Source organism: Heterodontus francisci, chromosome 3 (assembly GCF_036365525.1).
Source record: "Heterodontus francisci isolate sHetFra1 chromosome 3, sHetFra1.hap1, whole genome shotgun sequence".
NCBI lineage: Eukaryota > Metazoa > Chordata > Chondrichthyes > Heterodontiformes > Heterodontidae > Heterodontus > Heterodontus francisci.
In genome coordinates, this window is record NC_090373.1 from 291,063 (window position 1) to 307,634 (window position 16,572).

Consider the following 16,572-nt stretch of genomic DNA (forward strand, 5'->3'; position numbering starts at 1 on the left):
GACACTCTCTGAAACTCTCTGACACTCTCTGACACTCTCTATCACTCTCTGATACTCTCTGACACTCACTATCACTCTCTGACACTCTCTGACACAATCTGACACTCTCTGAAACTCTCTATCACTCTCTGACACTCTCTGACACTCTCTGACACTCTCAGACACTCTCAGACACTCACTATCACTCTCTATCACTCTCTGACACTCTCTGACACTCTCTGACACTCTCAGACACACTCAGACACTCTCTGACACTCTCTGACACTCTCTATCACTCTCTGACACTCTCTGACACTCTCTGACACTCTCAGACACACTCAGACACTCTCTGACACTCTCTGACACTCTCAGACACTCACTATCACTCTCTATCACTCTCTGACACTCTCTGACACTCTCTGACACTCTCAGACACACTCAGACACTCTCTGACACTCTCTGACACTCTCTATCACTCTCAGACACTCTCAGACACTCACTATCACTCTCTGACACTCTCTGACACAATCTGACACTCTCTGACACTCTCTGACACTCTCTATCACTCTCTGACACTCTCGATCACCCTCTGACACTCTCTGACACTCTCTGACACTCTCTGTAACTCTATATCACTCTCTGTCACTCTCTGACACTCACTATCACTCTCTGACACTGTCTGACACAATTTGACACTCTCTGACACTCTCTGACACTCTCTATCACTCTCTGACACTCTCTATCACTCTCTGACACTCTCTGACACTCTCAGACACTCTCTATCACTCTCTGACACTCTCTATCACTCTCTGATACTCTCTGACACTCTCTGACACTCACTATCACTCTCTGACACTCTCTGACACCCTCTATCTCTCTCTGACACTCTCTGACACTTACTATCACTCTCTGACACTCACTATCACTCTCTGACACAATCTGACACTCTCTATCAGTCTCTGATGCTCTCTGACGCTATCTGACACTCTCTGACACTCTATATCACTCTCTATCACTCTGTGACACTCTCTGAAACTCACTATCACTCTCTCACTCTCTCTGACACTCTCTGACACTATCTGACACTCTCTGACACTCTCTATCACTCACGATCACCGTATGACACTCTCTATCACTGCCTAACACTCCCAGACACTCTCAGACACTCCCTATCACTCTCTGACACTCCCTGACTGTCACTGACACTCTCTGACCCTCTCTATCACTCTCTGACACTCTCTGACACTCACTATCACTCTCTGAGACTCTCTGACACAATCTGACACTCTCTGACACTCTCTATCACTCTCTATCACTCTCTGACACTCTCTGACACTCCCTATCACTCTCTGACTCTCTCTGACACTCACTATCACTCTCTGACACTCTCTGACACAATCTGACACTCTCTGAAACTCTCTGACACTCTCTGACACTCTCTATCACTCTCTGATACTCTTTGACACTCACTATCACTCTCTGACACTCTCTGACACAATCTGACACGCTCTGAAACTCTCTATCACTCTCTGACACTCTCTGACACTCACTATCACTCTCTGACACTCTCTGAAACAATCTGACACTCTCTGACACTCTCTATCACTCTCTGACACTCTCTATCACTCTCTGACACTCTCTGACACTCTCTGACACTCTCTGACACTCTCTATCACTCTCTGACACTCTCTATCACTCTCTATCACTCTCTGACACTCTCTGACACTCACTATCACTCTCTGACACTCTCTGACACAATCTGACACTCTCTGTAACTCTCTATCACTCTCTGTCACTCTCTGACACTCACTATCACTCTCTGACACTGTCTGACACAATTTGACACTCTCTGACACTCTCTGACACTCTCTATCACTCTCTGACACTCTCTATCACTCTCTGACACTCTCTGACACTCTCAGACACTCTCTATCACTCTCTGACACTCTCTATCACTCTCTGATACTCTCTGACACTCTCTGACACTCACTATCACTCTCTGACACTCTCTGACAACCTCTATCCCTCTCTGACACTCTCTGACACTTACTATCACTCTCTGACACTCACTATCACTCTCTGACACTCACTATCACTCTCTGACACTCTCTGACACTCTCTGACACTCTCTATCACTCACGATCACCGTATGACACTCTCTATCACTGCCTGACACTCTCAGACACTCTCAGACACTCCCTATCACTCTCTGACACTCCCTGACTGTCTCTGACACTCTCTGACCCTCGCTATCACTCTCTGACGCTCTCTGACACTCACTATCACTCTCTGAGACTCTCTGAGACAATCTGACACTCTCTGACACTCTCTATCACTTTCTATCACTCTGTGACACTCTCCGACACTCCCTATTACTCTCTGACACTCTCTGACACTCTCTATCACTCTCTGACACTCTCTGACACTCACTATCACTCTCTGACACTCTCTGACACAATCTGACACACTCTGAATCTCTCTATCACTCTCTGACACTCGCTATCACTTTCTATCACTCTGTGACACTCTCCGACACTCCCTATCACTCTCTGACACTCTCTGTCACTCTCTATCACTCTCTGACACTCTCTGACACTCACTATCACTCTCTGACACTCTCTGACAAAATCTGACACTCTCTGAAACTCTCTATCACTCTCTGTCACTCTCTGACACTCACTATCACTCTCTGACACTCTCTGACACTCTCTGACACAATCTGACACTCTCTGACACACTCTGACACTCTCTATCACTCTCTGACACTCTCGACCACTCTCTGACACGCTCTGACACTCTCTGACACTCTCAGACACTCTCTATCACTCTCTGACACTCTCTATCACTCTCTGATACTCTCTGACACGTTCTGACACTCACTATCACTCTCTGACACTCTCTGACACTCTCTATCTCTCTCTGACACTCTCTATCACTCTCTGACACTCTCTGACACTTACTAACACTCTCTGACACTCACTATCACTCTCTGACACTCTCTGACACTCACTATCACACTCTGACACTCTCTGACACTCACTATCACTCTCTGACACTCGCTGACACTCACTATCACTCTCTGACATTCTCTGACACTCACTATTACTCTCTGACACTCTCTGACACTCTCTGTCACTCGCTATCGCTCTCTGACACTCTCTGACACTCTCTAACAGTCTCTATCACTCTCTGACACTCTCTGACACTCTCTATCACTCTCTATCACTCTCTGACACTCTCAATCACTCTCTGACACTCACTATCACTCTCTGACACACTCTGACACTCTCTGACACTCTCTATCACTCTCTATCACTCTCTGACACTCTCTGACACTCCCTATCACTCTCTGACACTCTCTGACATTCTCTATCACTCTCTGACACTCTCTGACACTCGCTGACACTCTCTATCACTCTCTATCACTCTCTGACACTCTCAATCACTCTCTGACACTCACTATCACTCTCTGACACACTCTGACACTCTCAGACACTCACTATCACTCTCTGACACACTCTGACACTCTCAGACACTCACTATCACTCTCTGACACTCTCTGACACTCACTATCACTCTCTGACACTCTCTGACACTTACTATCACTCTCTGACACTCACTATCACTCTCTGACACTCTCTGACACAATCTGACACTCCCTGAAACTCTCTGACACTCTCTGACACTCTCTATCACTCTCTGATACTCTCTGACACTCACTATCACTCTCTGACACTCTCTGACACAATCTGACACTCTCTGAATCTCTCTATCACTCTCTGTCACTCTCTGTCACTCACTATCACTCTCTGACACTCTCTGACACAATCTGACACTCTCTGACACTCTCTATCACTCTCTGACACTCTCTATCACTCTCTGACACTCTCTGACACTCTCTATCACTCTCTGACACTCTCTATCACTCTCTATCACTCTCTGACACTCTCTGACACTCACTATCACTCTCTGACACTCTCTGACACAATCTGACACTCTCTGTAACTCTCTATCACTCTCTGTCACTCTCTGACACTCACTATCACTCTCTGACACTGTCTGACACAATTTGACACTCTCTGACACTCTCTGACACTCTCTATCACTCTCTGACACTCTCTATCACTCTCTGACACTCTCTGACACTCTCAGACACTCTCTATCACTCTCTGACACTCTCTATCACTCTCTGATACTCTCTGACACTCTCTGACACTCACTATCACTCTCTGACACTCTCTGACACCCTCTATCTCTCTCTGACACTCTCTGACACTTACTATCACTCTCTGACACTCACTATCACTCTCTGACACTCACTATCACTCTCTGACGCTATCTGACACTCTCTGACACTCTCTGACACTCTCTATCACTCACGATCACCGTATGACACTCTCTATCACTGCCTGACACTCTCAGACACTCTCAGACACTCCCTATCACTCTCTGACACTCCCTGACTGTCTCTGACACTCTCTGACCCTCGCTATCAGTCTCTGACGCTCTCTGACACTCACTATCACTCTCTGAGACTCTCTGAGACAATCTGACACTCTCTGACACTATCTATCACTTTCTATCACTCTGTGACACTCTCCGACACTCCCTATCACTCTCTGACACTCTCTGACACTCTCTATCACTCTCTGACACTCTCTGACACTCACTATCACTCTCTGACACTCTCGGACACAATCTGACACTCTCTGAAACTCTCTATCACTCTCTGACACTCACTATCACTCTCTGACACTCTCTGACAAAATCTGACACTCTCTGAAACTCTCTATCACTCTCTGTCACTCTCTGACACTCACTATCACTCTCTGACACTCTCTGACACTCTCTGACACAATCTGACACTCTCTGACACACTCTGACACTCTCTATCACTCTCTGACACTCTCGACCACTCTCTGACACGCTCTGACACTCTCTGACACTCTCAGACACTCTCTATCACTCTCTGACACTCTCTATCACTCTCTGATACTCTCTGACACGTTCTGACACTCACTATCACTCTCTGACAATCTCTGACACTCTCTATCTCTCTCTGACACTCTCTATCACTCTCTGACACTCTCTGACACTTACTAACACTCTCTGACACTCACTATCACTCTCTGACACTCTCTGACACTCACTATCACACTCTGACACTATCTGACACTCACTATCACTCTCTGACACTCGCTGACACTCACTATCACTCTCTGACATTCTCTGACACTCACTATTACTCTCTGACACTCTCTGACACTCTCTGTCACTCGCTATCGCTCTCTGACACTCTCTGACACTCTCTATCAGTCTCTATCACTCTCTGACACTCTCTGACACTCTCTATCACTCTCTATCACTCTCTGACACTCTCAATCACTCTCTGACACTCACTATCACTCTCTGACACACTCTGACACTCTCTGACACTCTCTATCACTCTCTATCACTCTCTGACACTCTCTGACACTCACTATCACTCTCTGACACTCTCTGACATTCTCTATCACTCTCTGACACTCTCTGACACTCGCTGACACTCTCTATCACTCTCTATCACTCTCTGACACTCTCAATCACTCTCTGACACTCACTATCACTCTCTGACACACTCTGACACTCTCAGACAGTCACTATCACTCTCTGACACACTCTGACACTCTCAGACACTCACTATCACTCTCTGACACTCTCTGACACTCACTATCACTCTCTGACACTCTCTGACACTTACTATCACACTCTGACACTCACTATCACTCTCTGACACTCTCTGACACTTACTATCACACTCTGACACTATCTGACACTCACTATCACTCTCTGACACTCGCTGACACTCACTATCACTCTCTGACATTCTCTGACACTCACTATCACTCTCTGACACTCTCTGACACTCTCTGTCACTCGCTATCGCTCTCTGACACTCTCTGACACTCTCTATCAGTCTCTATCACTCTCTGACACTCTCTGACACTCTCTGACACTCTCTATCACTCTCTGACACTCACTATCACTCTCTGACTCTCTCTGACACTCACTATCACTCTCTGAGACTCTCTGACACAATCTGACACTCTCTGACACTCTCTATCACTCTCTATCACTCTCTGACACTCTCTGACACTCCCTATCACTCTCTGACACTCTCTGACACTCTCTATCACTCTCTGACACTCTCTGACACTCACTATCACTCTCTGACACTCTCTGACACAATCTGACACTCTCTGAAACTCTCTGACACTCTCTGACACTCTCTATCACTCTCTGATACTCTCTGACACTCACTATCACTCTCTGACACTCTCTGACACAATCTGACACTCTCTGAAACTCTCTATCACTCTCTGTCACTCTCTGACACTCACTATCACTCTCTGACACTCTCTGACACAATCTGACACTCTCTGACACTCTCTGACACTCTCTATCACTCTCTGACACTCTCGATCACCCTCTGACACTCTCTGACACTCTCTGACACTCTCTGTAACTCTATATCACTCTCTGTCACTCTCTGACACTCACTATCACTCTCTGACACTGTCTGACACAATTTGACACTCTCTGACACTCTCTGACACTCTCTATCACTCTCTGACACTCTCTATCACTCTCTGACACTCTCTGACACTCTCAGACACTCTCTATCACTCTCTGACACTCTCTATCACTCTCTGATACTCTCTGACACTCTCTGACACTCACTATCACTCTCTGACACTCTCTGACACCCTCTATCTCTCTCTGACACTCTCTGACACTTACTATCACTCTCTGACACTCACTATCACTCTCTGACACAATCTGACACTCTCGATCAGTCTCTGATGCTCTCTGACGCTATCTGACACTCTCTGACACTCTCTATCACTCTCTATCACTCTGTGACACTCTCTGAAACTCACTATCACTCTCTCACTCTCTCTGACACTCTCTGACACTATCTGACACTCTCTGACACTCTCTATCACTCACGATCACCGTATGACACTCTCTATCACTGCCTGACACTCTCAGACACTCTCAGACACTCCCTATCACTCTATGACACTCCCTGACTGTCACTGACACTCTCTGACCCTCTCTATCACTCTCTGACACTCTCTGACACTCACTATCACTCTCTGAGACTCTCTGACACAATCTGACACTCTCTGACACTCTCTATCACTCTCTATCACTCTCTGACACTCTCTGACACTCCCTATCACTCTCTGACTCTCTCTGACACTCACTATCACTCTCTGAGACTCTCTGACACAATCTGACACTCTCTGACACTCTCTATCACTCTCTATCACTCTCTGACACTCTCTGACACTCCCTATCACTCTCTGACATTCTCTGACACTCTCTGACACTCTCTATCACTCTCTGACACTCTCTGACACTCACTATCACTCTCTGACACTCTCTGACACAATCTGACACTCTCTGAAACTCTCTGACACTCTCTGACACTCTCTATCACTCTCTGATACTCTCTGACACTCACTATCACTCTCTGACACTCTCTGACACAATCTGAAACTCTCTGAAACTCTCTATCACTCTCTGTCACTCTCTGACACTCACTATCACTCTCTGACACTCTCTGACACAATCTGACACTCTCTGACACTCTCTATCACTCTCTGACACTCTCTATCACTCTCTGACACTCTCTGACACTCTCTGACACTCTCTATCACTCTCTGACACTCTCTATCACTCTCTATCACTCTCTGACACTCTCTGACACTCACTATCACTCTCTGACACTCTCTGACACAATCTGACACTCTCTGTAACTCTCTATCACTCTCTGTCACTCTCTGACACTCACTATCACTCTCTGACACTGTCTGACACAATTTGACACTCTCTGACACTCTCTGAAACTCTCTATCACTCTCTGACACTCTCTATCACTCTCTGACACTCTCTGACACTCTCAGACACTCTCTATCACTCTCTGTCACTCTCTGACACTCACTATCACTCTCTGACACTCTCTGACACAATCTGACACTCTCTGACACTCTCTATCACTCTCTGACACTCTCTATCACTCTCTGACACTCTCTGACACTCTCTGACACTCTCTATCACTCTCTGACACTCTCTATCACTCTCTATCACTCTCTGACACTCTCTGACACTCACTATCACTCTCTGACACTCTCTGACACAATCTGACACTCTCTGTAACTCTCTATCACTCTCTGTCACTCTCTGACACTCACTATCACTCTCTGACACTGTCTGACACAATTTGACACTCTCTGACACTCTCTGACACTCTCTATCACTCTCTGACACTCTCTATCACTCTCTATCACTCTCTGACACTCTCTGACACTCACTATCACTCTCTGACACTCTCTGACACAATCTGACACTCTCTGTAACTCTCTATCACTCTCTGTCACTCTCTGACACTCACTATCACTCTCTGACACTGTCTGACACAATTTGACACTCTCTGACACTCTCTGACACTCTCTATCACTCTCTGACACTCTCTATCACTCTCTGACACTCTCTGACACTCTCAGACACTCTCTATCACTCTCTGACACTCTCTATCACTCTCTGATACTCTCTGACACTCTCTGACACTCACTATCACTGTCTGACACTCTCTGACAACCTCGATCTCTCTCTGACACTATCTGACACTTACTATCACTCTCTGACACTCACTATCACTCTCTGACACTCACTATCACTCTCTGACGCTATCTGACACTCTCTGACACTCTCTGACACTCTCTATCACTCACGATCACCGTATGACACTCTCTATCACTGCCTGACACTCTCAGACACTCTCAGACACTCCCTATCACTCTCTGACACTCCCTGACTGTCTCTGACACTCTCTGACCCTCGCTATCACTCTCTGACGCTCTCTGACACTCACTATCACTCTCTGAGACTCTCTGAGACAATCTGACACTCTCTGACACTCTCTATCACTTTCTATCACTCTGTGACACTCTCCGACACTCCCTATCACTCTCTGACACTCTCTGACACTCTCTATCACTCTCTGACACTCTCTGACACTCACTATCACTCTCTGACACTCTCTGACACAATCTGACACACTCTGAAACTCTCTATCACTCTCTGACACTCACTATCACTCTCTGACACTCTCTGACAAAATCTGACACTCTCTGAAACTCTCTATCACTCTCTGTCACTCTCTGACACTCACTATCACTCTCTGACACTCTCTGACACTCTCTGACACAATCTGACACTCTCTGACACACTCTGACACTCTCTATCACTCTCTGACACTCTCGACCACTCTCTGACACGCTCTGACACTCTCTGACACTCTCAGACACTCTCTATCACTCTCTGACACTCTCTATCACTCTCTGATACTCTCTGACACGTTCTGACACTCACTATCACTCTCTGACACTCTCTGACACTCTCTATCTCTCTCTGACACTCTCTATCACTCTCTGACACTCTCTGACACTTACTAACACTCTCTGACACTCACTATCACTCTCTGACACTCTCTGACACTCACTATCACACTCTGACACTCTCTGACACTCACTATCACTCTCTGACACTCGCTGACACTCACTATCACTCTCTGACATTCTCTGACACTCACTATTACTCTCTGACACTCTCTGACACTCTCTATCAGTCTCTATCACTCTCTATCACTCTCTGACACTCTCAATCACTCTCTGACACTCACTATCACTCTCTGAGACTCTCTGACACAATCTGACACTCTCTATCACTCTCTGACACTCTCTGACATTCTCTATCACTCTATGACACTCTCTGACACTCGCTGACACTCTCTGACACAATCTGACACTCTCTGACACTCTCTATCACTCTCTATCACTCTCTGACACTCTCTGACACTCCCTATCACTCTCTGACACTCTCTGACACTCTCTATCACTCTCTGACACTCTCTGACACTCACTATCACTGTCTGACACTCTCTGGCACAATCTGACACTCTCTGAAACTCTCAATCACTCTCTGACCCTCCCTATCACTCTCTGACACTCTCTGACACAATCTGACACTCTCTGAAACTCTCTATCACTCTCTGTCACTCTCTGACACTCACTATCACTCTCTGACACTCTCTGACACAATCTGACACTCTCTGACACTCTCTGACACTCTCTATCACTCTCTGACACTCTCGACCACTCTCTGACATGCTCTGACACTCTCTGACACTCTCAGACACTCTCTATCACTCTCTGATACTCTCTGACACTCACTATCACTCTCTGACACTCTCTGACACGATCTGACACTCACTATCACTCTCTGACACTCTCTGACACTCTCTATCTCTCTCTGACACTCTCTATCACTCTCTGACACTCTCTGACACTTACTATCACTCTCTGACACTCTCTATCACTCTCTGATACTCTCTGACACTCACTATCACTCTCTGACACTCTCTGACACAATTGACACTCTCTGAAACTCTCTATCACTCTCTGTCACTCTCTGACACTCACTATCACTCTCTGACACTCTCTGACACAATCTGACACTCTCTGACACTCTCTATCACTCTCTGACACTCTCTATCACTCTCTGACACTCTCTGACACTCTCTGACACTCTCTATCACTCTCTGACACTCTCTATCACTCTCTATCACTCTCTGACACTCTCTGACACTCACTATCACACTCTGACACTATCTGACACTCACTATCACTCTCTGACACTCGCTGACACTCACTATCACTCTCTGACATTCTCTGACTCTCACTATCACTCTCTGACACTCTCTGACACTCTCTGTCACTCGCTATCGCTCTCTGACACTCTCTGACACTCTCTATCAGTCTCTATCACTCTCTTACACTCTCTGACACTCTCTGACACTCTCTATCACTCTCTGACACTCTCTGACAAGCACTATCACTCTCTGACAGTTACTGTCACTCTCTGACACTCTCTATCACTCTCTGACACTCTCTGACACTCTCTATCAGTCTCTATCAATCTCTGACACTCTCTGTCACTCGCTATCTCTCTCTGACACTCTCTGACGCTCACTATCACTCTCTGACACTTACCATCACTCTCTGACCCTCTCTGACACTCTCTATCACTCTCTGACACGCTCTGACACTCTCTATCAGTCTCTATCACTCTCTGACACTCTCTGACACTCTCAGACACTCCCAATCACTCTCTGACACTCCCTGACAGTCTTTGACACTCTCGGACCCTCGCTATCACTCTCTGACACTCTCTGACACTCACTATCACTCTCTGAGACTCTCTGACACAATCTGACACTCTCTGACACTCTCTGTCACTCTCTATCACTCTCTGACACTCTCAAAAACTCCCTATCCCTCTCTGACACTCTCTGACACTCTCTATCACTCTCTGACACTCTCTGACACTCTCTGACACTCTCTATCACTCTCTATCACTCTCTGACACTCACTATCACTCTCTGACACACTCTGACACTCTCAGACACTCACTATCACACTCTGACACTCTCTGACACTCACTATCACTCTCTGACACTCTCTGACACTTACTATCACTCTCTGACACTCACTATCACTCTCTGACACTCTCTGACACTCACTATCACACTCTGACACTATCTGACACTCACTATCACTCTCTGACACTAGCTGACACTCACTATCACTCTCTGACATTCTCTGACACTCACTAACACTCTCTGTCACTCGCCATCGCTCTCTGACACTCTCTGACACTCTCTATCAGTCTCTATCACTCTCTGACACTCTCTGACACTCTCTGACACTCTCTATCACTCTCTGACACTCACTATCACTCTCTGACTCTCTCTGACACTCACTATCACTCTCTGACACTCTCTGACACAATCTGACACTCTCTGAAACTCTCTATCACTCTCTGTCACTCTCTGACACTCACTATCACTCTCTGACACTCTCTGACACAATCTGACACTCTCTGACACTCTCTATCACTCTCTGACACTCTCTATCACTCTCTGACACTCTCTGACACTCTCTGACACTCTCTATCACTCTCTGACACTCTCTATCACTCTCTATCACTCTCTGACACTCTCTGACACTCACTATCACACTCTGACACTATCTGACACTCACTATCACTCTCTGACACTCGCTGACACTCACTATCACTCTCTGTCACTCGCCATCGCTCTCTGACACTCTCTGACACTCTCTATCAGTCTCTATCACTCTCTGACACTCTCTGACACTCTCTATCACTCTCTGACGCTCACTATCACTCTCTGAGACTCTCTGACACAATTTGACACTCTCTGAAACTCTCTGACACTCTCTGACACTCTCTATCACTCTCTGACACTCTCTGACACTCACTATCACTCTCTGTCACTCTCTGACACAATCTGACACTCTCTGAAACTCTCTATCACTCTCTGTCACTCTCTGACACTCACTATCACTCTCTGACACTCTCTGACCCAATCTGACACTCTCTGACACTCTCTGACACTCTCTATCACTCTCTGACACTCTCTATCACCCTCTGACACTCTCTGACACTCTCTGACACTCTTTATCACTCTCTGACACTCTCTATCACTCTCTATCACTCTCTGACACTCACTATCACTCTCTGACATTCTCTGACACAATCTGACACTCTCTGTAACTCTCTATCACTCTCTGTCACTCTCTGACACTCACTATCACTCTCTGACACTGTCTGACACAATTTGACACTCTCTGACACTCTCTGACACTCTCTATCACTCTCTGACACTCTCTATCACTCTCTGACACTCTCTGACACTCTCTGACACTCTCAGACACTCTCTATCACTCTCTGACACTCTCTATCACTCTCTGATACTCTCTGACACTCTCTGACACTCACTATCACTCTCTGACACTCTCTGACACCCTCTATCTCTCTCTGACACTCTCTGACACTTACTATCACTCTCTGACACTCACTATCACTCTCTGACACAATCTGACACTCTCTATCAGTCTCTGATGCTGTCTGACGCTATCTGACACTCTCTGACACTCTCTATCACTCACGATCACCGTATGACACTCTCTATCACTCTGTGACACTCTCTGAAACTCACTATCACTCTCTCACTCTTTCTGACACTCTCTGACACTATCTGACACTCTCTGACACTCTCTATCACTCACGATCACCGTATAAGTTGTTGAGTCAGAAACTTTAGGGACTTTTAAAAGGCTTTTGGATAGGTATATGGATAAAGGAGAATGATGGGGTATAGATTAAATTGTCCTTGACAGAGGACAAAGGATCGGCACAACATTGTGGGCCGAAGGGCCTGTTCTGTGCTGTATGTTCTATGTTCTATGTTCTATGTTCTATGACACTCTCTATCACTGCCTGACACTCTCAGACACTCTCAGACACTCCCTATCACTCTCTGACACTCCCTGACTGTCTCTGACACTCTCTGACCCTCGCTATCACTCTCTGACACTCTCTGACAGTCACTATCACTCTCTGAGACTCTCTGACACAATCTGACACTCTCTGACACTCTCTATCACACTCCATCACTCTCTGACACTCTCTGACACTCCCTATCGCTCTCTGACACTCTCTGACACTCTCTATCACACTCTGACACTCTCTGACACTCACTATCACTCTCTGACACTCTCTGACACAATCTGACACTCTCTGAAACTCTCTATCACTCTCTGACACTCACTATCACTCTCTGACACTCTCTGACACTCTCTGACACAATCTGACACTCTGACACTCTCTGACACTCTCTGACACTCTCTATCACTCTCTGACACTCTCTATAACTCTCTGATACTCTCTGACACTCTCTGACACTCACTATCACTCTCTGACACTCTCTATCTCTCTCTGACATTCTCTATCACTCTCTGACACTCTCTGACACTTACTATCACTCTCTGACACTCACTATCACTCCCTGACACTCACTATCACACTCTGACACTCTCTGACACTCACTATCACTCTCTGACACTCGCTGACACTCACTATCACTCTCAGACATTCTCTGACACTCACTATCACTCTCTGACACTCTCTGACGCTCTCTGTCACTCGCTATCGCTCTCTGACACTCTCTGACTCTCTCTGACAAGCACTATCACTCTCTGACAATTACTGTCACTCTCTGACACTCTCTATCACTCTCTGACACTCTCTGACACCCTCTATCACTCTCTGACACTCTCTATCACTCTCTGATGCTCTCTGACACTCTCTGACACTCACTATCACTCTCTGACACTCTCTGACACCCTCTATCTCTCTCTGACACTCTCTATCACTCTCTGACACTCTCTGACACTTACTATCACTCTCTGACACTCTCTGACACTCACTATCACTCTCTGACACTCTCTGACACCGTCTATCTCTCTCTGACACTCTCTATCACTCTCTGACACTCTCTGACACTTATTATCACTCTCTGACACTCTCTGACACTCACTATCACTCTCTCACTCTCTCTGACACTCTCTGACACTATCTGACACTCTCTGACACTCTCTATCACTCACGATCACCGTATGACACTCTCCATCACTGCCTGACACTCTCAGACACTCTCAGACACTCCCTATCACTCTCTGACACTCCCTGACTGTCTCTGACACTCTCGGACCCTCGCGATCACTCTCTGACAATCTCTGACACTCACTATCACTCTCTGAGACTCTCTGACACAATCTGACACTCTCTGACACTCTCTATCACTCCCTATCACTCTCTGACACTCTCTGACACTCCCTATCACTCTCTATCACTCTCTGACACGCTCTGACACTCACTATCACTCTCTGACACTCTCTGACACAATCTGACACTCTCTGAAACTCTCTATCACTCTCTGTCACTCTCTGACACTCACTATCACTCTCTGACACTCTCTGACACTCACTATCACTCTCTGACACTCTCTGACACTCTCTGACACTCTCTAACACTCTCTGACACTCTCTATCACTCTCTGACACTCTCTGACAGTCTCTGACACTCTCTATCACTCTCTGACACTCTCTGTCACTCTCTGATGCTCTCTGACACTCTCCGACACTCACTATCACTCTCTGACACTCTCTGACACCCTCTATCTCTCTCTGACACTCTCTATCACTCTCTGACACTCTCTGACACTCTCTATCACTCTCTGACACTCTCTATCACTCTCTGACACTCTTAGACACTCTCTATCACTCTCTGACACTCTCTATCACTCTCTGATGCTCTCTGACACTCTCTGACACTCACTATCACTCTCTGACACTCTCTATCACTTTCTGACACTCTCTGACACTTACTATCACTCTCTGACACTCACTATCACTCTCTGACACAATCTGACTCTCTCGATCAGTCTCTGATACTCTCTGACGCTATCTGACACTCTCTGACACTCTCTATCACTCTCTATCACTCTCTGACACTCTCTGAAACTCACTATCACTCTCTCACTCTCTCTGACACTCTCTGACACTATCTGACACTCTCTGACACTCTCTATCACTCACGATCACCGTATGACACTCTCTATCACTGCCTGACACTCTCAGACACTCCCTATCACTCTCGGACACTCCCTGAATGTCTCTGACACTCTCTGACCCTCGCTATCTCTCTCTGACACTCTCTGACACTCACTATCACTCTCTGAGACTCTCTGACACAATCTGACACTCTCTGACACTCCCTATCACTCTCTGACACTCTCTGACACTCTTTGACACTCTCTATCACTCTCTGACACTCTCTGACACTCACTGTCACTCTCTGACACTCTCTGACACAATATGACACTCCCTGAAACTCTTATCACTCTCTGTCACTCTCTGACACTCACTATCACTCTCTGACACTCTCTGACACTCTCTGACACAATCTGACACTCTCTGACACTCTCTGACACTCTCTATCACTCTCTGACACTCTCGACCACTCTCTGACACGCTCTGACACTCTCTGACACTCTCAGACACTCTCTATCACTCTCTGACACTCTCTGAAACTCACTATCACTCTCTCACTCTCTCTGACACTCTCTGACACTATCTGACACTCTCTATCACTCACGATCACCGTATGACACTCTCTATCACTGCCTGACACTCTCAGACACTCCCTATCACTCTCGGACACTCCCTGAATGTCTCTGACACTCTCTGACCCTCGCTATCTCTCTCTGACACTCTCTGACACTCACTATCACTCTCTGAGACTCTCTGACACAATCTGACACTCTCTGACACTCCCTATCACTCTCTGACACTCTCTGACACTCTTTGACACTCTCTATCACTCTCTGACACTCTCTGACACTCACTGTCACTCTCTGACACTCTCTGACACAATCTGACACTCCCTGAAACTCTTATCACTCTCTGTCACTCTCTGACACTCACTATCACTCTCTGACACTCTCTGACACTCTCTATCACTCTCTGACACTCTCTATCACTCTCTGACACTCTTAGACACTCTCTATCACTCTCTGACACTCTCTATCACTCTCTGATGCTCTCTGACACTCTCTGACAC